The 27,732-nt window shown below is 49.3% G+C and overlaps 1 pseudogene; it reads right to left on the minus strand.

The window, feature by feature from the left end:
* Positions 1 to 2,768: 2,768 nt before the first annotated feature.
* On the minus strand, positions 2,769 to 21,634 carry LOC105806732 (annotated as a pseudogene).
* Between the last annotated feature and the right edge of the window lie 6,098 nt (positions 21,635 to 27,732).

Here is a 27,732-nt window from a genome sequence, read left to right on the forward strand (position 1 = left end):
CATCTGGGCCTGGGCTAAGAGTGGGATAAGATCCTTTTTTTCTTCTTTTGCAAACAAGATCAGCCTTTTATTTATTTATTTATTTTTTGCAGTTAAATTAGGGCAATTTGCCTGGGTTCTGCCAATAGAATATAAATGGAAGTAAAGCATGTCACTTACAGGCCTGGTCATTATCCCCCTGAGTGACCACCTGTGTCTTTCTTCTCCCTCCATTGTGACCAAGGAGGTCACACACTGGAGATGAGATAACAGAGCCTGGATCCCTGAGTCACCAGTTGGGAACTGCATTAAAAAACCCTAAGTGTGTCCAAGAACCGAAACTATGAAACTACGAGAAGAAAACACTGGGGAAACACCCTAGAACACTGGTCTGGGCAAAGGTTTTTTTATGTAAGACCCCAAAAGCACAGGCAACAAATGCAAAAATAGACAAATGGTATTTCATCAAGCTAAAGAGCTTTTACACAGCAAAGGAAACAATTGACAAAGTGAAGAGAAAATCCACAGAATGGAAGAAAATATTTGCAAACTCCCCATCTGACAGGGATTAATAACCAGAATATATAAGGAGTTCAAACAACTCACTAGCAATAAAATAAATAATCTGATTAAAAACAGGCAAAAGATCTGAATAGACGTTTCTCAAAAGAAGACATACAAATGGCCAACAGGTGTATGAAAAATGTTCAACGTCACTAATCATCAGAGAAATGCAAATCAAAACAATAGTGAGATATCATCTCACCCCGGTTAAAATAGCTTTTATCAAAAAGACAGGCAGTAACAGATGTCGGGAAGATGTGGAGAAAGGGAAACCCTCGTACACTGTTGGTGGGAATGTAAATTAGTAGAGCCACCATGGAAAACAGTATGGTGGTTTCTCAAAAAACTAAAAATAGAATTACCAGCAATTCCACTACTAGGCATATATCCAAAAGAAAGGAAACAATATATCAAAAAGATACCTGCACTCTCGTTTTTATTGCAGCACTATTCACAGTAGCCACAATGTGGAATCAACCTAAGTTGAATGGATTTTTCACTTTAATGGAAAATGTGGTATATATAGATAATGGAATATTATTCAGCCACAAAAAAGAATGAAACCCTGTCATTTGCAGCAACATGGATGGAACTGGAGGTTATTGTGTTAAATGCAATAAGCCAAGCACAGAAAGACAAACATCACATGTTCTCACTATATGTGGGAGCTAAAAAAATTGGATGTCATGAAGATAGACAGTAGATTAGTGTTTAGCAGAGGCCAAGAGAGTGGTAGGGAGGGAGGACCAAGAGAAATTGATTAATGGATACAAATATATGGTCTTTTTTGATAGAAGCAACAAGACCTAGTGTTAGGTAGATCAGTAGGGTGATTACAGTTTGCAATAATCTATTGTACATTTCAAAATAGCTAGAAGAGAATAATTTGAATGAATTACTAGCATAAAGAAAAGACAAATATTTAAGGTGATGGATATCCCAAGTACACTGATTTGATCCTTACAAATTATATGAATGTATTTAATTATTACATGTACCTCAAAACTGTGTACATCTATTATGCATCAATAAAATTTTACAAACCCTAAGTGTGAAGCTAATGTGCACATTGAAGTTGCTGTCTATTCTCCTACCAATATTCTTTGATCTTCTTTCTACCTTTTCTTCTACTGTATATGTGTGTTTTTAGGAGTTAATATCTTCAATATGTAAAGAGCTCATAATAATCAATAAAAATATTAACTCTCTATAAGAAAAATGAGTAAAGAACTTAAAAAGTTAAACAAATTATAGAATTTATTTAAATAGCCAAAAACCTCTGTATATGTTTTACAGCTTCAAATAAATAGAATCATAAAAACAAAAATAAAAAAAGTGACTTCATTATTGATGAAATGCTACTCCCAAATACTCTTTTTTTTTTTTTTTTTTGCAAGCTGATTACATTTTAGAAATTACTGCATGCAGTATTGGTGAGGACACAATGAAATGGTGTCTCTTTCCAGGTTATTGTGGTATTTCCAGAGAACCCATGATATTAATTTTATGCTATCTTAGATAAATAAAAGAATGTAAGTTTTGTGAAAGTAGGCACTTGGTTTTTGTTCACTGCTGTGTCCTCAGTCCCTTAGAACAATGCCTGGCACAGAGCAGACATTGATATAAATTCGCCGAACGAATAAGATGGTAGAATCCTAAACATTCATTAGGGCAGCAGTCTGGGGAAAAAGTTGACATTCCAAAGGTAAAGAGAGGAGACATGGTTTATTTGGTAACAAGGAGTAAAAAGGAATTCATAATTCTTCTCACTTCTCGCGGCTGATGACAGTCAAACAGCACACAAGAATTCCCTTGCAGACCTTGGTCTTGTGCAGAAATGCAAAGATGCCTGAATTACATGATTTGCAATTATTATTTTCTAGACAGAAGTGCCAACTCTTGTGCTTTCCGCTGTGTCAGTGGTTGCTACGTTCTCCTTGTCTTGGGGTTTCATGGCGGGAAACAGGAGTTATTGGAGTGTGTGAGAAACATGGGGATATGGTCAGCACCCATGCTCCAGCCAGCTGTGGGGGGACTTCTATATTCCAGAAGTTTTCATCTGTGAACATGGCCTCATCATCAACAGCAGCCTTGGCCTTGGCCTGTTCTTCAAAAAGCAGCTGCTGTCACAAGGAAACACCCAGCTCGGTGTAGGCATTGCACACTTCCGTCTTCAGGACAAACAGCTCAAAGCACTCAGTGGGACCCTCTCTAGAGCGAGGCTGTTAGAAGGTGATCACAGATGAAAGCAGATTGATGCACGCCACTTCCAGGAATTCCCCGACAGGCCGATGCCGCGGTCCGGCTGTGCTCCAAGGTGGAGGGCATCCAATAGCTTTTGCCACACAGATATCACCAAGAATCTTGCGAGGTTCTTTAGTTTTGAGGAGGTTGGTTCCTGGCAGCTGCACTGCAGGGCTTTCTGAAGCCTGCCCACCATGCTGATTCTCCAGGAGGGTGGGGGAAGTTACCATCCTAGGCATGGCCCTCCTGGCCACCTGGGTGATGGGTGTAATGTGCTTCACTGCCCCTGAAACCATCTCCTCCGTGATTTCCGTGACATCACGATGGTCTGCGTAGGCCACGTAGACCTCACAGGTGGTGAACTCGGGATTGTGAGTCAAATAAATCCCTTCATTCCAGAACCAAAGTCGAACTTCACAGACCTGGTCCATGCCACCAACTACCAGCACCTTATGCAGGAGTTACTATGAGCAGTTCTCATAAGTTCATGCCCCGCTGCTGTGATAAGTGACGAAAGGCTTGGCCCCAGCACCCCCGGGACTGACATTCGTCATGGGAGCTTCAACCTCTAGGAATCCCAGCTCATCGAGAAACTTCTTGTACACGTGATGATCTTAGAGCAGAGGGTACATTTCTGCTCACAAAGTCATTCAGGATCAAGCCCCAGTATCTCTGACGACACCTTGTATCCTCAAGGCCGAAGTGAAGACGAGGTAACTTAGGCCGGCTGAAAGGCAGCAGTGTGGCCTCGTGGGGGGTGACGGCAGCTCGCCCTCCTGGGTTTCCCAGGATTCTCCTGAACTCCAATTGTGTCTCTCGCAGCCATTTGTTACCGATTCAAACACATTCTTCTTCTGATTCCTGGAAGTGGCCATGACCTGCAACTTGACCCCTTCTTCTCAAAGGTCACAGAGGAGGAGCGTCCCCCCAGGATCTACCTGCCACTTTAGGCGGTGTCAGTCGGGTGGTCCCAGGCTGCGGGTGACTGCTCTCGGATGAAGCGAGTGAGTGAGATGTCACTGGAACTTGTGTGGGTTCCGGTCTTCTGCCGGCCTTTTGCTGGTGACGGCTGGCCTGCGGATCTTGTGGTGTCGTTTGGTCGGGCTCTGGCCGGGCACCCGCACGGTCGGCAGTGGCGGGTGGGAGGCCGCGCGGCCCGGCTTAGCCGCTTCTCACCGGGCTCTGGGCTCTTGCTGCTCGGCACCTTCTCCGCCGCCTTCTTCTCAGCCTTCCGGCGTCTCTGTAGCTCGTTCTTGCTCAGTTTCCGCTTCTCGTCACTACTTTCACCTCAGCCCTGCACCGGTCTTCCCGGAGGGCCCCACCCTACAGTTTTGGGGGTATCATCCAAAGGGGAATTACTGGCTCAAAGCACATACACGTGGCCTGAATGTTCGTTCCACAGAAAGATCAATACGGTATTTTCAGGGCCGCCGCATAGTGTGAGTTTACCTTTCCACCAGTGTCCTATACACATCAATTCTTTTTTTGTCCTAATATTTTATTTTGAGAAATTTCAAACATGCAGAAAAGTTGAACTAATTTTATAGCGAACACTCACCACCTACATTCTACCCTTACTATTCACCTTCTTTGCTTTATCACACACCCACCTGTCTACCATCCAGTAACTCCTCCTACTTTTCATGTATTCGAAAGTAAACTGCAGAACAGGAACACCTCCCCCAAACGCTGCATCATTGACTAGAGTCCAAAATGTTTTCTACTTTTTGCTTTAGAGGCAAATTTCACATCTAATGAAGTACCCGTGTCTCGAGTACACCTTCGCTGAGTTTGGGCAAAGGCACGCACACCCCCAGCAAGACAGAGAATGTTCCTGTCGCCCCTGAAGATCCCCGTCCCTGGCCCCATCTGGGATGATCACTATTTTGATTTTTTCTACCATAGATGAGTCTTTTCTGCTCCAGAATTTCATGCAAATGGAATGACACCGTATGAAATCTTTCGTGTAAAGCTTCTTTTATTCGGCACGATGATTTTGCAATTCATCCACGTCATTGCATGTATCAGCGGGTCATTCTTTTTATTGCCGGGATGTATTCCAGTGCATGAACGTGCCACAGTGTGTTTATCCGCTAATGGACATCTGGGCTCTTTCCAGTGTTTGTGTAGATAAAATGGCCATTAATATATTCGTCTGAGTCTTTTTGTGAACTTGAATATCTTTTCCTGCTTTAATAGCTAATCATGTTACCTTTAAATTGTCACCGTTTCCACATCTTTAATTGCCAGGGATGCTGAGCATCTTTCCCTCTGATGATAATGATAATCCCATTTCTTGAATGCTCACTACGGTGACAGGCCCTCTAATTTGTCCTCGTAAGAATCCTGCAGAGTAGGTGTAATTATATCCATTTTACATAGGAAGGGACAGACGCAGGCTCATGAGGCAAGTCGGATGTGTGGACTGTGACTCATGCTGAGGCTGGGGCTCTCTCCTCGCCCCACGATGGCTCCCTGGAGCTGTGACAATGGCCCCTGAGCAGACCACTTGGACTGTCTTTTGCTCGCTTCCTGGGCATCTGGACCTGTGCATTATGCATTTCTACCAATTTTAATGATTTTGGCAATAAGTTGTTTGCAGTTATATTGGCGACTTATTTTTCCCATTATATTGTTTTCTTTTAAATATATGTTTTCTTGTACCAAGATTTACTTATTTGAACTGATCTATTTTGTCTGATGACAGGCTCAGTTTTTCCACAGCCAGAAATTTATCTTTGCTCCACTGCTAGAATAAATATGCAGTTCTGTTTTCTTCTTTTTTTGCATGCTTTCTGTGTTTTGCTTTTTGACACATTGGAACTGAATTGCCATTTACGGTGTGAGATATGGAGCCACATCCGTATGCGAAGTACTTGTTCAATAAATAAATCACAAAATGGAAATGCTACCTTCATTTTCTATATGGGAAATAGAAGCCAAGAGAATGGAAACCTGTTTCCTAAAGTTGTATGGGAGGGTCAGCAGGTGAACCTGGTTTTCAGCTCAGTGTTTCCACCTCTGAGCAAGGTCTGACTTGCCCACGGACCACCTTCGGGGAGCTCTTTGTCCACCAGACCTGCCTAGAACAGTGCTGAGACTCCCACAGCATGGATTCCTGCTCAGGCCTCACTCTTCCTCCGTCTTTACTTCTCTCCTGCTTCCTTTCAAGTTCAAACGTTTAGCAATTTCTAATGTCAACAGAAAAATAAGTGAGCTCAGAGCTGGAAGGGGCCTCATGAGGTCTTTCATTCACTTATCTGCAAACACTGGCTGCGCTGGGTCTCGTGGGGCCTCAGTCTAGAAGACCAGCTCCTGACCACGTCCGCTGGGGGCAGCGGACCTACAGACCGGCGACTGCAACACGGTGCGAAAGTACGGTGAGGGGGCTTCGTCTGGGCACCTGGGGAGCCATGCAGTGTGCCCTGGAGGAGGTGGGGCCTGGGCCAAGGCCCTGAGGGTGAGCTGCAGTGTCTGGGTAAGGGCTGGACAAGCACAGGGGGCAGCCCCAGGGGCGCAGCCCCAGTCCAGGCAAGGAGACGAGAAAGGGGCAGGTGCGTGGGGCGCGTGGGGTGGAGGGGCTGTCACAGGAGCCGTTCCACCTGGGGAAGACAGAGCAGGAAGAGGGGTGCAGTGAGGGGATGGGGGGACAGCCCAGGCTCACGTTTCTTCCAGGCGGAGTGGGAGCAGGACAGCCTGGGCTGTAGGAAAAACATTCTGGCTCTAGAGGAGAGGGTGAGTTTGAGGAGGGTACCAAGCTACAGACACTGAGTAGCTAGAGATGTTAAGGCCCAAGTTAGGGTGATGGTAGGAATGGAGAGAAGACATATTTTGGAAATAAAATCAGCAGGACGTGGTGACAGCGTCAGTGAAGAAGGAACCAAGAGTGAATCCCACATTGGCTGGGAAGATGGCGGCCTTCCAAGTAAAGAAATATCAAATAGAAGAGGAGATGCATGCTTTGGGGAAAGACCATGAGTTCTATTTTTGACAAGTGAGCTTCAGGTGACTGCAGGGCACCCACGTGGTGACCTCTAAAAGGGCGTTGGACATGAGAATGGACGTCATCAGCAAATATTTGGAGCAAATATTGAATCTGTCAACAGTTGAATTATCCCAGGGGAGCGAGTAAAGGGGAAGAAGATGGCGCCAGAGACAGACTCTTCATTTAGGGGGCGAATGAAAGATGGAGTCCTAGAGGAAACGGTGCCCAGGTGGGAGGACACAAGGGACCGCGGACGCTGGTGGACTCCTGAGCTGTGAGAAGGAGGGAGTCATCCGGAGGGCCGCGCGTGGCAGAGACGGCTGGAAAGACGCACTGACAACCATGTTCTGATGGACACAGGACTGTCTCAGGGAGCTGGGAGGGGCGGGTGTAGCCCAATTCAGACTGTAACCCAGACACTCCAGGTGAGACCAGGAGCGTGGGCTTCTCTTTAAGAGGCTGGAATGAGCAGAGAAGGAAGGACAGGATGTTAACTGTGGAGGGTTAAGGGAAATTTTCTTTTTAAGGCTGGCGACAAGCGGAGCAGCCTGGAGCCGGGAGGCTGGGCTGGAGGGAGGCTGGGGAACAGGACCGGGGAGAGGCTTGGAGCTGAGCCCAGATGAAGTGTGAGACAGCGGCGGGCCTGGGCGGGCCATTTATAAATGTTTATTGGGCTCGCAGGGGCGGAGAGGGTGCCTGGTGACTCAGTGTTCTGGGCTGGGTGGTGGAGACTCCTCCAGGCGTGAGTGGGAGGAGCTGACCCAGGAAAAGGCTGGGCGGCATCGCGGGCACTGACACCCACTCCCCGGGCAGCAGCACTCACCCGGCCGCGAAGAGCAGCAGAGAAGGGAGATCACAGAGTAGCTGGTGCAGATCTTCGTCCTCAAACTCTCATGGACAAGAAATGCAACCGCACAGATAAGAGGAATAGTGCTGACATCTGCGGGGCACTCACTCTTTGCCGGTGTCATTCCCAATAGTTCGTGTTTGTACCCATTTAGTCTATACCAGCAGCTCCTACGTTACACCATTTTGTGGATGAGGAAATTGAGGCACAGAGAAATTGAGGAGCTTGCCCGAGCTCAGCCCACTCCTAAGTGGAGGAGCCGGGGTGCAAACTCAGGCCGCCTGTCCCCAGAGCCCCCACACTTTGCCATCGTGCTGCTTTTCTTTACTTCTCTGTGATGGGTCTCAATGCCTACTTGGTCCCCTCTGCATCAGGTGGCAGGAGGCGGATCTCAAACAGATCAGGCCTCCGCCCTGTGCTCCCCACCACTGCCTCTAGCCCCCGCCCCCGTCCTTAGGGTTGCGGTTAAGTCCCAGGAAACTCACCAAGCAGCCCACAGGGGTGGGCGCGTGTGCTTAGGGTGAGGGGATGGGTGTGCACTGCGCTGTGCTGTGTGTGCTCATGGTGGGCAGTGACATGCTCCACCCCTGTGGGTCTCGGTCGCAGGTCCATGCAGGCCCCAGCCTCGGCCTCCTGGCCCCGACGGCGAGGGTGGCCGGGTTCTGGCAGAACAGTTTCGCTCCCCCTCTCAGGTGCTCTGTGAACATTCCCCTCTGCTCTTGCCTTCCCTGGAGTTCTGGAAGCTCCATCCTTAAACCACCACGTCCCTGCTGGCCTGTCACCGTGCTGGGCAAAGGGGACACTGTCCTGCTACCCCCCCAGGCCTGGCGTGGGGACAGGCCTCAGTTCGCCCCTGCTGTGGGATTTGTTAACCACATTTGGGATTTCTAGCATGAGTCTCTCCCTGAACACCCTTTCAAGTGAGGGTTAAATTAAAAGGTCTGGGCAAAGAAAATGTAAGTTTGTGAGGCCGGGCGCGGTGGCTCACGCCTGTAATCCTAGCACTCTGGGAGGCCGAGGCGGGCGGGTCATTTGAGCTCAGGAGTTCGAGACCAGCCTGAGCAAGAGCGAGACCCCGTCTCTACCAAAAAATGGAAAGAAATTCATTGGACAGCTAAAAATATATGTAGAAAAAATTAGCCGGGCATGGTGGTGCGTGCCTGTGGTCCCAGCTACTCGGGAGGCTGAGGCAGAAGGATCGCTTGAGCCCAGGAGTTTGAGGTTGCTGTGAGCTAGGCTGAAGCCACGGCACTCGCCCTAGGCAAGAGAGTGAGACTTTGTCTCAAAAAAAAAAAAAATGTAAGTTTGTTATCTCTTCATCTTCCTTTTCTGTCCTCCCATCATTCTGTGTGGTCCTAAAACGCATACATTAAATTTTATCTCTCGTTACCTTCTTTGAGAGGGTGTCATGCTGTATGTAATCTTTCAGGACTTACTTTTCTCACTTACTGGTAAGTTGATAAGCATCACCCACACTGTTCTGTGTTGCGGTAGTTCATTTCTTTTGACTGCTGTGTGATGTTCCCTGTGTGGATGTGCCTCTGTTGGTTTATCCACTCCTCCGTTGTTGGGCACTTGAACAGTCTTGCTGTGAAGATTTTCGTCTGAAAGTTTTTCTAAGGTGCACACCTGCAAGTGCCATGGCTGGGTCGCGGTGTATGTGGGTGTCCTCCGGGAGCTGTTCACCCATTTTCCAGAGTGGCTAATTTATACTCCCGTGGCCAACAGGTAAAGGCAACCTATGGATCCACATCTTCCGTGCACTTGGCATTGTCAGCCTTAAATTTGGGCCACAGGTTGGGTGAAACGGCAGCTCCCTGTGTCCTGCTCCGTTTCCTGTTCACCTGCCCTTCAAGACCCAGCTCATGAACGACTTTGCCCAGGAAGCCCTCCCGGACCCGCATGCATGTCCCGATCGCTGTTTTGGCGGCCACTTAACTGTGTGATGTCTTCCACCACCTCCCCACTAGGTCCTTAACTCCTAAACGTTAGGGCACATAACATTTCTTTTCTGACTCTACCATCAGGTGCAAGCCCAGTGCATTGTACATAGTAGATCTTTCAATTAATTGGAGTCATTTGAATAAAGCAGAATTCTTGTTTATACCGATCAAGGAAATCAAATGTCACCTTCGAGGGAGGCAGCAGAGTCCCAGAGGGACTGGGAATAGGAAGCCGGGCCACGAGCTCGTGACTGCAGGTCAGAGTTGGTCAGGTGAGAACCTAATTAGCTGCTCTCCGAAGGCCTCGCAGCAGCAGTTGTTTGGAGAAGTGTGACTGTGTGACTTCTCCCAGTGGGCCGGGAGCCAGGGCCTCTGGGGGTCAGCTGATGTTTTGCCCAGGAGGCACAGTCTTTGCCTTCCGTCTGGAGGGGATCGAATCACCAGCTCATGATTAGCCCTGTTCTGGTCACAGGACCATCTTCAGAGGCAGCGAGGAACGTTAGACTCAGCTCCTGCACACTGGAAGCGCTCAGCCAGGAGCGTGGGGGAATCTTCCAGTGAGTTCCAGTCTGTGGCACCACCCCTGTGCCAAGACACCCCACATGACACATGCCAGGCCAGACAGGCGGGCTGTGGTGGCCTGTCTGGTGCAGGGCTAGGGGTCTGGGGCAGGGGTGCAGGGCTCTCCCTCTTATTGAAGCCTGCCTGGTGCGGGTACTGGCCCTCAGCTGACAGAGGCTCCAGGGCAGTGAGCACTAGGCCAGGACGCCCGAGCCCTGCTGTGCTGCCCCTCTGGTCAACTGGAGGCTCTTTGTCAAGTGCATCTGCATTCCGCTTGGGGAAGGGTGCCTCTTCCCTGCGGCCTCAGGTCCGGAGGTCGTGCCTGGAGAACAGGAGGGGAGAGGAGGAGGGGACCGTTCCAGAGTTTGCTCTTCCAAAGCCACACTCCTCCACGTGTGTCACTGACCGGGATTCTGCCCCGACCTTTGTTTTTCCTGCCTCCTCTCTACAACTCAGGGAAGCCCAAACAGGAACCCCACCAACTGTTGTTCCAGGATTCTGTTGTTGTAGAAGCAACTCCCGTTTTCATAGGCGTTGGCCTTTCAAAGCACGTCCCCATCCCTTATCTGATCTTCCTGCTGTTTTCTCATCACCAGTTTCCTTGCTGGTCCCAGTTTGTGCCATTCCTGTTTGGGTTCACTGCTGTGGCCTCTGACATTCCTCCTCCACGGGCCCATCGCTCTTCCTGTAGTGAGGACGGGAGTCCCAGCCAGTCAGCCGTGGAGGTGCTGAGACTACTCCCGAGTGAAGCGAGGGGACCTCCTGTCCCTGAGTCCCAGCTGCTGCCAGTCACCCTACAGTGAGAACTCTCACAGCACACCAAGGCCACCATTATTTCCACTTAACAGATGAGAAAACTGAGGCTCTGACAAGTAAGCAACCTGCCCAGTTCACCCAGGAAGTGACAGAGTACGGAATCAAATCCACCAGTGTCTGGCTTCTAAACCCAAGTTCTTTCCATTCCTGAATTCTGCCTCGCATGCCTATTGTGAAGATTAAATGAGATTTTTAATGCAAAATGCCCAGGACAAAGCCTGGACCCCAGTAAGTCCCGGCAAGCAGCGCTAAAGTGGTCCTGCAAGGATCTGTCCTCTCTTTTTCCCGCCGCCTCCCAGGTGAGATGCAGGGCCGACTTTCTCGCTGGTAACAATTAATGCGCGCACCAGCGTGTTTATGGAAAACAGTGTACTCTGTGCCTTTCATCTCTAAGGGCCCAATCACGTTTGGCAAGCAGGCTCCCCGTGCAAGGCCGGGTCCTTCAGCCAAACAAAGGCAGGAAATTATCCGGGAAATTCTGACAAAGAAAGCAATTACTCCGGTCTGACGTCTATGGGCTGCTTGTGCCAAAACTGGGCCTCTTTGTCTAAATTACCTGAGCCATTGTCTGTGTAAACCCAAGCACATTCAGTTATTTTTCATATTGGTTCTTTAACTGAGTGGGTGTCCACCAGCTGTCACTCCTTGTCCTGCACGTCCTTGGTGGCACTTTCCCTGAAAGTGCACACCGTCGTCCCGGCAGAGGGGAGAGCCCTCGAGCCCCGCCCGCACCAAAACTTTTGTAGTCGTGCCAGCGGTGAGGGTCCCTCCCTCTTCCTGTCCTGGGGTCTGTGCCCACTGTGGCCCCCCGGGCTCTTCTGCCCACCCCAGGTGCCCGCCTGGGCCTGGTGAACCTTCAACTAATCCCTGCCAGGGATTATCTGGCCTGGCCGAGGAGCGTTTTAGGAATAATAATGCTCCTTGCATTTCTGCGACACTTGGCTTTCACATCCATTATCTCATCTGATCCTCACGGCAGCCCTGCGAGACAGGCATTAGCGTTGCCGTTTTAGATGGGAAAAAAACAAGAAAGAGAGAGAATGGGTTTATCCAGGTCACCAGGCCAGTGGGGGCAGAGCCAGCAGCAAACCAAGGGAGAAAACTCAGAACTAGGTTTTCTGACTCCGGGCTTGTGATCCTCCCACTCCCACAGCCTAGATCTTTCAAAAAAGCAACCAAAATCCAGATGAGTGGATTTTCAGTGGAGGAATTTCTGGCCCCCATGACAAGGTACGGGGGAGCCGTTTTTGGATGTGCGAGGCCCTTCCTGAGCTTGTCCAATGACACCTCCCAGGCAGCTGCCTCCTCCCGGGCTGGAGCTGGGCCAGGGACGGGTGTGTCACAGCCTCCCCACACAAGATGCCATCTCCCTGCAGGGAGTTGGGATCCTGGGCAGTGACTGGAGATGCAGACAGATACCACGCAAGCCAGATGCTCTGGTGACGGCTCTTCCCGACGACAGCACATGGAGCAATCGTGTTTGACATCTTCCAGGGCGGAGATGCTGTGCCAAGACCGAAAGGAGTGGCAGCTGAAACCTGGCTAATTAGAGCTGGCCGAGCACCTTTCGACAAGGCTCGTAAAGGTCTTTACAACTATTAATTAATTCTCCCCACCCTGTGAAGAGAAATTGTTTTCTCTGCACCAAGGGAAGGCTCGGGAGATAAGGCGACAGCCTCACTTGCCACCCCATCCTCATCCCGCCTCCCTCCATGCCCCATGATCACCCTCCAAGGGGACCAGTCACCCAGCCGAGCCTCTGAGCTTAGGGCAGTGCTGACTGGCTGCTGCTCTGGTCCAAATTTTCCATGCTCAGGAGAGATTTCAGTCCCAGCTCACCTCTGGGTAAAGAGCCCTGCAGACAGGTGTCTAGGCTTCGACTTCTCCCCTACTCTTTTCCTTTTACTTGTTCTTCTGCAATGTTTTTTTTTTTGAGACAGAGTCTCACTCTGTTGCCCTGGGTGGAGTGCTGCGGCATCAGCCTAGTTCACGGCAACCTCAAACTCTTGGGCTAAAATGATCCTCCTGCCTCGGCCTCCGAGTACCTGGGACCACAGGTGCATGCCACCAGGCCCGGCTAATTTTTTCTATTTTTAGTAGAGGAGGGGTCTCGCTCGTGCTGAGGCTGGTCTCAAACAACTGATCTCAAGCGATCCTCCCGCCTCTGCTTCCCAGAGTGCGAGGATCACAGGCATGAGCCACCATGCCTGGCCTCTTCTGCAATCTTTGGTGGAGAATTTACGTCATCTACTCACCTGGGTGCTGGAAACAGTGAGGGCTTGGTGGAGTAACAAAACTCGGGTGGTTTTACTCGTAAATAATTTCTCACGATCATTTTTGTGTCTCTAAGATAATGACCTTTCCCATGTCCCTCAGCTCAGTCTCCTCCAAAGCTGAAGACCTTGGAATTGTGACAGAACTGCTCTGTGAACTGTAAAATGTCACACAGATGTCAGTTCTGATTAGTATCCTCCTGCCTGTTTGCAGAATTGCTCCCGTATCCTTTGTGCTGCCTGTCCATGGAATTGCGGGATGGTTTAAGACGCCATAAAACAGCAAACTAAAGTGAGAGACAGGCTGGGCACGGTGGCTCGTGCCTGTAATCCTAGCACTCTGGGAGGCTGAGGCGGGTGGATCGTTTGAGCTCAGGAGTTCGAGACCAGCCCGAGCAAGAGCAAGACCCTGTCTCTACTAAAAATAGAAAGAAATTAGCTGGACAACTAAAAATATATGGAAAAAAAAATTAGTCGGGCATGGCAGCGCATGCCTGTAGTCCCAGCTACTCCAGAGGCTGAGGCAGGAGTATCGCTTGAGCCCAGGAGTTTGAGGTTGCTGTGAGCTAGGCTAATGCCACAGCACTCTAGCCCAGGCGACAGAGCGAAACTCTGTCTCAAAAAATAAAAAAATAAAGTGAAAGACAGGGATAAGAAATTACGATTATGGGTTCTTTAGAAAATCACTGTCTGTGCAGTGCTAAATGATGAGCTGCCTGGGGGAGTTTTTGTCACCTTCACGGATTTAGGCTCTCGAGACTGGTCATTTGTCCTCACACTCCACAAGCGTTTGTTGAGTGTTCCTCTGGGCCAGGCTGCGTCAGGCCCCAGGGCGCAGTGGTTAGACCCAGAACTGGCCTTTCAGTCCCAGCAGAGAAAGGCATCACGGGTTACACGTGACCAGGGCTAGCACCAGGGAAAGGCGGGTGCTGTGTTCTCTAACGCGGCCGGTCTTCCTTTTCTCTATTTTCTAAGTGAGCTGCCCATAATTTCTTCCACCTCGCTCCAGTGAGTTTAAATTTGCTGAAATCTCAGTCTCGGCCTCTAATTTGCAGGTCCTGATGATTTTCAACAATAAGCTGAAAGGCGCTTTCAGATTCCAATTCCTTAATGAGAAAAAAAGCCAAAACAAAACAATTCCTAAAATTGCAAACCAGTTCTCCTCAGCCTCCAAAAGGCCCTTTGCTTTCGAACCTCCAGCTCCCATGCAGACGTGAGACCCTGTGCCCTGCAGCTTGGCTGCCACAGGCAGGGACCCTCCTGGCCCCCACATGGACGTGGGTCTTCTCTGTTTCTGCACAACTCACAACTGCCCCTCAGGTTCCCTTTGCCCTCTTCCAAATCCTGCTGTTGGATCTCATAAGGTGGCTCCTGGCCCCTCAGCCCCATGCTGTGGCTTTGACCTTCACTGGCTCCTTGGTGGCAGCCCCTGTCTCCATCTGGGAGGAGCTGCTCTGGGTGATTGCCCCGCCCAGCCAAAGGGCCCTTCGCAGCCCTATGTCACCCCACGTCTCCCTGCCTGGGAGGTGGTACCAGAATGAGCACCCTCAGATGGGCCTGGCTTTGCTCACAGTTCAGTTCATACTGGCCCACTTCTTAGGGACAGCGTCCCTGTTCTCCGGCAGTGCTCACCTTCGGTTGCTCTCACTGGAGAATGGGGTGTTGGCTTCTACCTGCTGCTTCACCTCCATTTCCAACTGGACGCGTTGGATCATTCCCGGAAGCTTTCCTAAGGGATTTACAAAACAGTGAGAAAGTTGATCACACAAATTGGGTCATTCTTGTGGTACCCAGCTGAAACAGCTGAGAGGCAGGAGCTGGGTGGCGGAGCGGAGTGAGGGCAGGGAAGTGCTCAGGGAATGTCACTCTGTGCAAGCCTGGCTGCTGAAACTGCCTGTTGTAAACTGAAACTGGTCTTATCTAATAGCTACTGAAACAACCCGCTGTGACTCCAGCAATAGTTTTACCCACTGTCATGACTCACCAATCAGAGCTTGCCAACGCACCCCCCCAAAAAAACGTTACTAGTGCCAACGAACTTTCACAACAATATGTAACATTTCTCCTTTTTATAAAACCTTCAGCTTTCTCTTTGTTCTTCGGATATACTGAAGAATAACTGGTCTGTGCGTATGTCCCAAATTACAATTCTTGCTTCCCAAACAAAACGTTTTAAATGAAGAGATTTGGCTCTGTATTTTATTTAGCTTCAGCCACAGCAATGCAGTCGCTGTGCAGTGTTAATGACACACCAGTGGAATATTCGTGACTGTGCATTTTTACAGCCACCTGCCAATGTTCTAGTTAGCACTCATTGATGCTTACTCCGCATCACGCAGGGCAGGAACTGTTTTACCTGCATGATCTCATGTCAACTCTCACAATAACCCTTCTAGTATTACCTTCTCTTTACATATGAGAAAACTGAGTCACAGAGAGGTTTGCTCAGTTACTCAGAATACTCAGTTACACAGCTTGTAAGTGAGAGAGATCAGATGTGGCCCAGGGAGTCCAGCCCCATGCCACACTCCGGGCCACTGTCTTGTGTGGCATCATTTCCAATGCTCCTTTCCTCTTTGAAGTACATTTGCCAGGCCTTGTCTCCATGGCACCCTCTATGGGAGCAATTTGCCAAGGAGGTCTTGGATGCCTTAACACACGGGAAGAACTAATGGAAAGTAAAAGGAGGTAACCTTCTCCTAGGGAACTTGAGGGGGTCTGGGCCAGGGGAGGGGTCTGGGAGCCCTTCAGACCCTCCTGCATCAGTGACTCTCTTTCCCAATCTCTATTCCGACGGCTAGAAACGCGTAGCCTCCCTGGAAACAGAAATGTAGTGCATGAGCCTGGATGTGGTCTCATCACTGACATCTACCAGCCGTGGAGCATTAGAAAATCACATCTTTACTCTGAGCCTCAGTTTTCTCAAATGGGCATGAAAATTTGAAAGTCATTGTAAGTGTAACTGAGATGGATAGTGTGAAAGCTCTCGGTACCCTGCAATGTGCTGCCTGAGTGCCGTGAGGATAATCATTTGTCACTGGGTGATTAACAGGGAAGATGCTGTGTTAAAACATGACCTCATGGGTCCCCCCGCCCTCGGCGTTTCTTTATATACCTGGGCCCTGTTAGGTAGCTGCAGGTTACCAGGGTGTTCTCGTTACCTCAGCAGGGGAGGTACCAGAGTCGGGGAGAGGAAAATAAGGGGGAGCCCTTTTTGGCTTTTGTTGGCCTTGCCATGAGGGAACCTGCTTGGTTGAGGGAAATGTTCTGTACCACATTCAAAACACTCCAAACCTATGCGTTTTCTTGTGTATAAGTGACATCTAAAAACTCAGATCAAAGCAAACCAAACCGACATCCTTAGAGGAACAGAAAGGACTCAGGGCACAGACAACATATGTCACAGAAAATACAGGAAAGGAAAATGGCCAAGAGCCGGGCTTCCTCCCCTCCACCTAGGCCTGGGGTAGCGAGAACCAGGCGGGGAGGACGGTGCTCAGATGCACGGGTTCTGGAGAAAACAGGCCGAGTGACCCATGCCCCAGGCTGTGAGCCTCAGAGAGGCACCAAAATCCCAAATAAGTTTGTAACACTTAGGAGTAACGGCTTCTGGGAGAAGAAATGGCAGGCAGTGACCAGGTGGACAGGACGTTTGTCCACCTCCCAGAGTTTTCCTCGCACCACACAGGAGCGGCTGAATCGAGTCCGTGGGTCCAAGAGAAACATTAAGAATAACTGAGAGTGGACACTGGCCAGGAGAAGGCCCTGTGGACAAACCGTGTGGACGCTTGGCCACGGGTCAGGCGGGACAGTGGAAGGCTCTGTTACTACCACGAGTTGATACTAGTTGACACCAGGGTGAAAAGATGACAGCGGATACACAACATCCCCGTCCCCATCGCTTCAGAACTGCCGTGTAATTCCCACCGCCACCACCCTGCCCGTGGAACTTACTGGAGCCCCAGAGAAAGGGAGGCAGGGAATGCCAACACGACTGAGATTAGTCATTAATGCCCCAGAAAAATGGCAGCTAGTAATGTAGAAAAATAAAGTCATACTTTTTGCATAGTCACGTTTGATTTCTGCGAGTCATATAACTTCACTAAATTTTCTTAGCTGTAGTTTCAAATCTACAGAGAGGGTCTCTGCAATACCCCCAAAGTGCTCTGAGAGCACTACACAGCCTAATTCATTTAAAGTGGAAGCCCAAGTGCCATACAAAGCGTGCTCAGTAGTAAGAAAGAGATGAATGACAAGCTAAGAATGCTTGTCATCCAAGCCTTGGTAATGACACTGTGTATTTCTTTGTAATACTTGCTTCAGCCTAACACAATGGTTTTATAACCTACTGTGGGGACTGTGTGTTACTGCCCTAGATTTTCTTAATTAATGGAGGTATTTTGGAATATTTGGTTCCTCTCCAGAAACATCGTTTCTTTTCCTAGTCCAAGCCTCTGCCAGAAATCCTTGCTGAGTTTGTCTTCCCAGTAGGGGTCCGATGACAAAGGACAGCGGCCGGCTGCCCACAGCAACTCCCGGGCAGGCTCCCAGCTGCAGAAGACCATTCCTCAGCACAGGATTTTGCAGTGTCAGGGGACTGGGCATGTGGCCGGAGAATGACGTGGGGGCAGCTAGAGCCCGGGATCAACCTTTAGCGAATCCTGCAAAAATGGAAACAAACACAAAGAGGAGCCAAGTCATTTCAAAGTCTTAGTCACACAAACGAAATTAACCAACAGCAAACTGTCCAAGCCAAACGCCAAGGTCAAGAGGACGACTTGCTGCCTCAAGCAGCGTGAGTGTGGTCACCTGCGTTCTGCCCACTGGCAAGGCGGAACCTGCTGACTCCGTGTGGTCTGCTTCGAAATGGACACAAAGCGCACCCACCCCATAGTGTTATTATGAGGGTTAGATGAGAACCTCACTTTGTGCCCAAATTACCTAAGGAGATAAAAAGAATGTCAAGAGCCAGGTCACATTTGCTTTCTGTGATTATAGGGTTAAAATGTTAAACCCGTTTAGGGGTGTGTGAGTCTGTTAACCCTTTAGAAGTCCCTTTGGAACAAGATATCTCAGGGGGTAGCCATTCCATGCACATTGGAAATTCTGGCCTCCAAGTGTTTCATTTAGCTAGGAAAGGCCACTGTGTTTCCAAATACCTTCAAACCTCTGGCTTTTTTCTCATTCATCCATTCAACACACATGTGCTTGCTAGTCTTGGATCACTGAGCCTCCATCTGAAAAATCATCCCCGTCCCAGACTCTGAAACCCACCGAGTGCCCCATGAGAGGCGTATGAGGAGGCCCAGCCATCGCTGCTCGCTGCTTGACCCCGCAGGAGGGCCTGAGAAGGTCTGGCTGGCGTGTGGGCTCAGGAGGCGTGAGGCCAGCGCTGACTGCATGGAACTCTGACCTGGAGCACTACGGGGCACAGAGCGGGGAAGCCCGAGTCAGGTTTAGAGCCCCGGGGTAGTGCTTTGGGCCAGAGCTAAGGGGACCTCACGCTGGGCATGGGGAGAAGGAAAGTGCCCCCGGCTGAGCAGAGAGCCCCCTGGTCAGCTGCCAGCTGTGCTGTGTGGGCAAGGGTTGGCCTAGCCTGGACACAGAGGTTTGGGGCCCCACCCCTAGCGGGGAATCCTGTGGCTAGTCCTCTTTGACCTTGATGCCCTACTTCTCTAGGAGCTGGGCTTCTAAAGGCCCTACTGCTCCCCCAAAGCACCACCTGTCCTGCCTCTTGGGCCCCCCTTTCCTGTGCCTTTCCTGACACTGGTCTGCACACTGGGACCTTGTCCCATACCATCGGCCTCATCCCTGTTGGGGAAAATTCCCAGGATCCTGGTTTTATTCTGACTAATGGGCCTTGTGTCCTGTCCCCTATGGACAGACTTCCAGGCCCAGATCCTCCTGGTGAGCCTGTGCTGCCTGAACCTGCCTCCAGGGCTGTCCGGGGCTCATGCCCCCACCCCAGTGTTTGCAGCTTATTCTCTATACACACCCCTCAGTCCCGCTCCCAGAGCACACTGTTCTTGTCTTTTATGACTTCGAGCACGATCTCTGTATTTGTGTTTATTATTCAGGTCTTTCCTACCAAACTGTCAACTTCCTGAGAGCCAGGGCTATGCCGATTCTCTTTTCCTTACTGCTAATTTCTTAGCGCCTGGCACAAGGGACATTCGCTGAATGAATGAATCCGTACACACACCCTTTCTTTCTCAAAAGTAATTTTAGACAGCTTTCTTTCACATCTATTATTTCCCTTGATTCTTGGACAACCCCTAAAGGGTTAGAGTCTGTTTTAAAAGTGAGGGAAGAGAGGCCCAGAGAATGTTCATGAGTCCACGGGCTTAAGGCCGCATGGCGTGGTCGGGCACGGCTGGCTGGAACCCAGATCCTAGGACTGCTCGTTCTAACCCCTACGGGCAAGTCTTGGGAGCACACGTGTGCACATGCATACAGACACACACACGTGCACGCACACACACGGAGGGGACGGAAGGGGCTGGGCATGAGCACAGGCTAATGCACTATAAATAGTCACAGCCGTGACACTTCCTTTAAACAACTCCCCCCACAGCCCCGGGGAAGACGCCTGCAGAGTTTGACATTCCTGACATTTCAGTGTCCACAAACCATGGCGACCACTCACAGCTCTAGAACAATCCCTGGGGCTGCTGGGCAGGCTGAAGTCTTGTTGTAGGAAGTGCCTGAGGGGCTGGAGAAGAGACCCCACAGCTCCCAGAGCCTCCCTGGGGATTTCTGGCCACCCCCACGCCTCCCTACCACCCACCGCGTCTGCCCGTGATCCCCAAATGGACATTTTAAATGTCTGCGTCTCAAACAGCTGCAGAGGTAGAATTTCAAAAATAACTCCCTCTTCTTTGGGGATAATGGAAAAGTTGATGTGTCTTAAGTTGCTCTCGCTGTCCTTGCTACCCTCAATGAAGAGGACACGGGTGTCTTCAGCTCCTGGCTCTCAGGCCTGCAGAGCCTCCGCATCGCTCCCGTGGGCACGGCCGCCCGCAGAGCAGCACTGCTGTGGGCAGAGCCCGGCCCTGCACCTCCACCCAACCTGCTCGCTCTGGTTTCCACCCGCCTGCACCTCGGGGCTCCGGCTCCACACCCAGCTTCCAGGTCTGCTCTGGCCCCTTCGGTTTGGCGTCTTCCCAGATGTGCACCCCCACCCTTGACCTGAAGACCCCCATGGGTCAGAGCAGCCAGGGCCTCCTCCATGTGTTTGTCCTTGCTGCTTACCTGTTCTGGCACTTTCTGGGCAGGCCAGAGCCACCTCAGCACATGCAGCCCTCCCAGGGCTGAGTCACAGGTCTTTTGCCTGTGGTGTTTCCTCTGATAACATCGGAGACACTCCTTGTTGACCAGCAGGAGCTGAGAGAAGTCAGAAGCCAGCTGCCAGGAGCTGGGGATCAGGGACTGAGGGAGCAGGCCTGGCTGTACTGCTGCTGTCCTGCCGCTGTCCTGCCACGGCCGCTCCTTTCCAGGCCGGCTGTGAGCAGATCTCCACCGAGGGACGCCCTCCCGGTTTATTCATCAGTGCAGAGTCACTGCACAGGGCACCTCTCTGATCCTTTCTGCTTGGTGATTTTAATACGGTTTAAGTTGTTCCCATAAGTCTAGGCTCCGAGGAAATGTGGGTGACCAGCAGTCTGTCCGGCCTGCCTGCCACACGTCTGGGCTCCTTCCCACCCCCTCACTCCAGAGGTCACTCTCCAGGAATCTGACTTGAGGCTGACACTCTCATCTACTGTCACAAAGAGTTACTTGCGCAGGGAGGGTGGCAGTGCTCAGCCCAGCCAGCGGCCGCCAGGGGTGGTTAAGCCCTGGCCGGGCCTCCTAGTGGGGCGGCTGAATCCCTCAGAACCCCCAGGCCGGGCTACTCGCAAGGCGCCCAGAGCCCAGCATAGCCGCCTCCTCCTCTTTCTTGCCCCCTGAGCTTCTCCACGGTGGGGGCGGCAGAGGCCAGTGTGGGCCTTGTGGACACTGTTTGTTATTTCACTTCCTGGCCGCACTGCCAAGCACCCTCCAGCCTCCAGGGCAGCCGGGCAGGTTCAGCTAAGGATTCGGACACTGCTGCCTCCCTCCTCAGAATGTCAAGTAGGCCTGGCTGCCAGGGCCAGCGCTGCCTGTTCTCTCGGCTCTCGCCCCGCTGGGGCAGGGGGTGGGGGGCATTGGTACTTGCCAGCCCCAAACCACGTTAGGGTGGCGTTAGGGCCACGGGAGTGGACTGGTTTGTGTCCACTTGACGGTTTTAGCCTGTGGAGTGTTAAAAGGCGTGAGTGACAAGAATAGCAAAGTCGGAAGTATCCATTCGCGGGAAGTGGGCAGTCACACCTTCGCGCCCACTGTCTCCATCAATCTGCGGCTTCCCCGCAGAGCCACGGTGCTGCAGGGCGGCCGCTGCGAGCATGCCCTTCCAACCCTGCTGCTCAAACCTTCCTAACTTCAGAGAAGAGCAAAGGTTTGTTCCAGAAGAGTGTCCAAGTTCCCCAAGCGATCCCATTTCTCTGAAGTTTCCCATCTTAGTTTTAGGATTTGTGCAATGTCTCTGTATCCTACCCTTTAATGTATCCATGTTTGCTTTTATATAAAAGTAATGTTTTCCATCACTCACTGACCAGTTAACTACTGATTTCACCCCAACTCTTTGAGCAAAGTTGGCCCACCAGGAAGGTAAGCCACACCGCTCTCCGGCCTAGCTCCCCAGCCCCCAGCAAACCCAGTTTGAGAAGGAAGGAAAGAACATACACCATTTTTACTTCCTCCAGGTGTTACCACACATGCCCACTTACTGTAAGGCTTTGTACATGTCATCAAGACTGCAATGCATCAAAAAGCGTAAAAAAAAAAAAAAGACTGCAATGCACCTCTGTCCCCTCCTACTCTCTTGCTACTGCTGGACACACTACCATTCGTTTTCACATGCAAAGCTGAAAATTTGGAGCTCAGAATGAGAGTAAATTCTCCCACAAGGGCGCCTGCTTTCAGCAAACATTAGCTATGTACGCACAGAGCGGGGATGAGAGACTCTAAGGAGATGGGTCAGGGTCTGGGCTAGATGACCCTTAAGGGGTCCTTCAGCGCTCACAAAGGACTTCAGGACCACAGAGAACTAGCAAAAGAGCTGGGGGTGGAGCCCCTGGCCTGCCACGTGCTCACTCTGCAGCCGCACCCCAGACACCAGCGCTTCCTGCTCAGGAGGGACCCAGCAAAGCCGCGGCTGCCCAAGCCGCTGTTTCTGAGACTCCTGCTCGGTCCTCTGCAGTTCACGGTGCGTGCGAAGAGCCCTGGCGTGGGTCTCAGTGCCCGGTGTTTGACAAACCTGAACCTGAATGCAGCAGTCAAGTGACCCTCTGGGGCTAGAGGTGGGAAGAAGGGCTGCTTTTGTGTGAATGACTGAATGACAGCAGCGCAGGTCACTGCTGGGAAGTTGGGTCCAGCGAGGTGAGGGTAGCGGGCACGTGATGGTGTGGCAGACACAGGGGCACGAGGCGCGGGCGCGCTGGCTCACGTGGGAGGGTGCAGAGGGCCAGGCGGAAATGGTGGGAGGGGAGGCTGGGCAGCGGGGGCAGGAGCGTCCTGGAGGCCTGTGCTTGCCATGCTTGGAGTCTGAGTCTCATCCTGAAGGTCACAAGTAGCCCGTGGGAAATTTTACGTGGCGAAATTTCAAGCCGGATTTTTAGCTTGGGAAGTGCCCTCTGGCTTGGCTTGGAGAGAAGGGATTAGCAGGAATGGAGACGGGCTGGGAGCCAGCCTCGAAGCTATTGCAGCGACGTGGGTGAGAGCCAGCGGGGGCGTCAGGGGCGTCCCGAGGCCTCAGAGAGGGTGTCATGGTCACCATCTCCAAGACTGGTGGGACGCTGGCCTTGGTCACTGCCACAGTTGGGTATCTCTTTGATATTGTTTAGTATTCTTTCTCTAATCTAACAAAATTCGTTTTTTGAAAAAGGATGATGGGTTGTTGTTTTCAATTTTTGAAATCGTTCGGGGGGTTATCATCCCCTCCCTCCCTCTCAGGTGAAGAAAGTCACGAGCACCAGGGCTGCAATCTCGGCTCTCTAGCCTTGATGGGCCAGGGACAAGATGCTGTGTCCCCCAGGAATTGCATCACAGCCCACGTACTGGAATGAAAGTTTAACTTATCAGTAGTAGCTGCAGGTCTAGCCGCTGTTTCCCCCAGCCAAGATCTCCTGACTCGCCTCATTCTCGGGGCTAGCTGGGGATTAACGGGTTCTCTCCTGGAAGTTCAAGAGAAGAGCAAGATTTAGGTCAGTGGAGGTCCTGGCAGTGCGCTCCTCAAACCAGAAGTGCCATGGGGCACTGGTGATGACGACATCACCTACAAGCCCAAGGGCTAGACTGATACTCGGGCTCCATGAAGGCTGGGACCTTCCTCTCTGCCAGACTTGTGTCTCCAGCACCCAATGCAGGGCCTGGGTGAAATAACTGCTTGCAAATTTGTCGAATGAATGAATGCATGTTTTATACCTGGAAAAATCAATCGACATAATTCACCATACCACAGACAAAAGAAGAAAAACCCTGTGATCATCTCAACAAATGCAGGAAAACCACATGACAAAATTCATCTATTTATGACAAAAACACTCAGCAAACTGGAAATTGAAGGGAACTTCCTCAACCTCAAGCTATAATACTAATATCAAAGTAGGCCGTAAGTCAGGAAGCATTAGTAGAGATAAGGAAGGACGTATCCTAATTACAAAATATTCAATTCACCAGGAAGATGTAACAAATTCAAAAATTTGTATGCTCCTTAATAACGGAGCTTCAAATTACAAGAAGCAAAATGGAATAGATTATAAAGAGAAGTAAACAAATTCATAACCATAGTAGGAAAATTTAATGTATCTCTTTCAGTAAATGATAGAATAAATAGGTGAAAATTAGAACAAATATAGGTGACTTGAAAAACTTATTTAACAAACTTGGTCTAAATGACATAGAAGAACATTGTACCCCAACAGCTACAAAATCTGCTTTGATTTCAAGTGCACACGGACCTTTTGATAAAACTTGATCGCATGCTAAGTCATAAAACAAGTCTTAAAAACGTCAAAGAATTTAAACCACACAGACTATGTTCTCTTATTATTAAGCTTTAAATCAACAACAAAAACTCATCAAACTATACACTTAAGGTGTGTACACTTTTCTATATATGTGTTATATTTTAATTTAAAGTTAGGCCAGGTGTGGTGGCTCACGCCTGTAATCCTAGCACTCTGGGAGGCTGAGGCGGGAGGATTGCTTGAGCTCAGGAGTTCGAGACCAGCCTGAGCAAGAGCGAGACCCCGTCTCTACTAAAAATAGAAAGAAATTAATCGGACTACTAAAAATATATACAAAAAATTAGTCGGGCATGGTGGCGCATGCCTGTAGTCCCAGCTACTTGGGAGGCTGAGGTAGAAGGATTGCTTGAGCCCAGGAGTTTGAGGTTGCTGTGAGCTAGGCTGATGCCACGGCACTCTAGCCCGGGCAACAGAGTGAGACTCTGTCTCAAAAATAAATAAATAAATACATAAAATAAAGTTAAAAATCGTTTGCCCTTGCCACTTTATAGCTTCATAATATTGGACAAACTAGGCTCTCCAGGCAAGCTTTTTAAATTATTTGTTGAGTGGGAATTGTAATAGTTTCTACCTTGTAGGATATGAGAATTAAATAAGATGTTTCATAAATAAGCACTTCCTTCAGTGACTGGCTCATACTAGAGGCTCGATAAACCTCCAATGTTATTAGGAGGTAAAGTCACTTAGATAGTCAGTGATGGTACGAGGATTAAAATCAATGCAAACAAGGTACTTTCTTATCACATATTCCATATCACATGGCTGATTATTAGCTAGACTTTAAAGGAATGCTGGATTTAAACAGCATTTGCTACGAGTTGTCACAGAGAGTCTTAACTCTCAATTTGATATTTTACAAGAGATCAGGCATATTAATTCCCTCCAGTTCACAATTCCTATGAGTATACTTCAGAATCTCAAGTATTTTAGTGTACTTACTCCCACTAAAAATCTAAGTAAGCCCTAAATCATTCCAATCACAAAGTTAGAGAACTGCTCAGATTGTCGGCCCCATCCAGTCCCAGAAAGGGAAAAAGAAATCCAGGCGAACTGGTGCCTGCGGCCAGGCTCAGCCACTAATCACCTATCGAATTACTGTGTTTATAGAGCAGCATTGTTTAGCATGACTCCCTTGAATCGATTGTAACCAAGACCTCATTAAGTGGCATAGAGAAAAAAAACTAAAAGACGCATGAGCTCCCAAAAGGAATGTTTGGAAAAGTACTCAAAGACGAAGCAACTAAAAGAGTCGTGTGTCTTATTAATTTGCATATCTACAGACTCATCCAGTAGATTTTATCACAGCAAATGCACTTTTGGATCGAATCAGACATTCTTGAATCTTCACAAAACCAGTCAACAAGAGTTAATTCTATCTGGTTCCTGAACAGCAGTGAAGAGGGGGCCCAGACCGGGTTAAGAGTTCACGTCCCTCCTCCCATCTCCCTTTTTATGAGATCATGCTGTTGAGATGGCTTTGAAGAGAGCCTTGTATTCTACTGAATTCACCACTGAAAAATACAATAACACTACTGAGAATTAATACAAGACTTCTGTTTGCCGAGAGGGTTGAAGTAATTTTTAACTGGCTGTTCATTCGGACTATCTGGGGCAGGTTAAGTTTGTGATCAGCTGGGTTGGCAGCACGTGAACTTGGGGGGGACAGATCTGGATTCAAACCCTATCTCTACCAAATCACTACCAGTATGACCTTGAGTGAGTCATGTACCCTCTCTTAGCCTCGATCTCCTTTTCTGCAGGGTAGGGATAATAGCGCCAAAGCATAAAGGAGCTGGACTATATTTAGGGAGGCTGTTTTGTATCCCGCCTCATGGACCACACCAAGCACAGTAACCAGAAGACATGGCCCTCTCCTTAGACGGAGCAAGGGTAGATAGAGACGGTAGAAAACCCATGAGGACACACAGATTTACAATTGTTCAGGAAGTAAAGAAGTTGACATATGGGGACACGATAAATCTCCTCCAGTCAGTAGGTAGAATCTATGTAGTTAGTTTATGAAAATGACTCTATTACATATTTATTTTCTTCCTTTTCATTTCATTTTCAGCACTGTAATAACACTAAATCAATACATGCAATAAATATTCCTTCTCCTTAGTTCCCAAAGGGATGCAAATCAACGTAAAGTTGAGGGAACTTTTTACACCAAATTATCAAAACATGTGAAAAGCAATAATGCTGCATGTGGTGAAGATAAGATGAAACTGGAACATACAGCTGGTGCTGTCGTGCAGCCTTATTAGAAAGCAACGTAGGCCAGGAGCAGTGGCTTGCACCCGTAATCCTAGCACTGTGAGAGGCCGAGGTGGGAGGATTACTCGAGGCCAGTAGTTCAAGACTAGCCTGAGCAAGAGCGAGACCTCATCTCTACCAAAAATAGAAAAATCAGCTGGGCCTGGTGGCGCATGCCTGTAGTCCCAGGTACTCAGGAGGCTGAGGCAGGAGGATTGTTTGAGCCCGGGAGTTGGAGGTTACAGTGAGCTATGACGACGCCGCTGCACTCTAGCCTGGGTGACAGAGCAAGACCCTGTCTCAAAAAACAAACAAACAAACAAACAAAAAGAAATTATATACTTCTGTGTCTCAGTCTGTTTTCTGTTGTTTTAACTGAATACCTGAGATTGGGTAATTTATAAAGAAAAGGAATTTATTTCTTACAGTCTGGAGACTGGGAAGTCCAAGGTTGAAGGGACACATCTGGTGAGGGCCTTCTTGCTGGTGGGGACTCTGAAGAATCCCGAGGTAGCACAGGGGGCCGAGCATTGCTTGAGTCTCTTTTCCTCTTCTTACAAAGCCACCAGTCCCACGCCCCTGATGACCCATTAATCCATTAATTCACGGCCCAATCACCCTCTCTAAAGGCTCCACTTTTCAACACTGCCACATTGGCGGTAAGTTTCAACAAAGTTGTGAGTTTTGAAGGGGACAAACATTTAAACTATAGCACTGTGGTAAAGGAAAATATTGATGTTTGTTCACTGCCATGTTCACTAATAAAGCAAAAACTTATATGTGACTTAAATAACCACAAGAGAATGTCTAAAACAAAAAATGAGTTTATCAACATGCAGCCTTTCAAAAAAATGATTATTTTTATTTTTTATCAAAAAATGATTGATTTTATTTTTTCTATGCATAAACACCAACATATTTTGTGATGTGCATTTGTAAAAGCAGACTGCAAAAGTAGAAGCATGGTATGATGGCAACAACATGGCAATGTTCATAGGTGGCAAAGAGTAGAAGACGTACATAAAGGGGAAAATAGTTTTGTGTCAGGATAGTGAGATTAGGACTTTTTCCTCTAGAATTTACTTTCATGTTATTAGGTTGTCTGTGAAAGAAAACGGTCTTTGGGGGAGCTATGGTTTTTGTTCCTGTTTCTTTGATG

This window comes from Propithecus coquereli, unplaced genomic scaffold, assembly GCF_000956105.1.
Source record: "Propithecus coquereli isolate 6110/MARCELLA unplaced genomic scaffold, Pcoq_1.0 Scaffold145, whole genome shotgun sequence".
Classification (NCBI taxonomy): domain Eukaryota; kingdom Metazoa; phylum Chordata; class Mammalia; order Primates; family Indriidae; genus Propithecus; species Propithecus coquereli.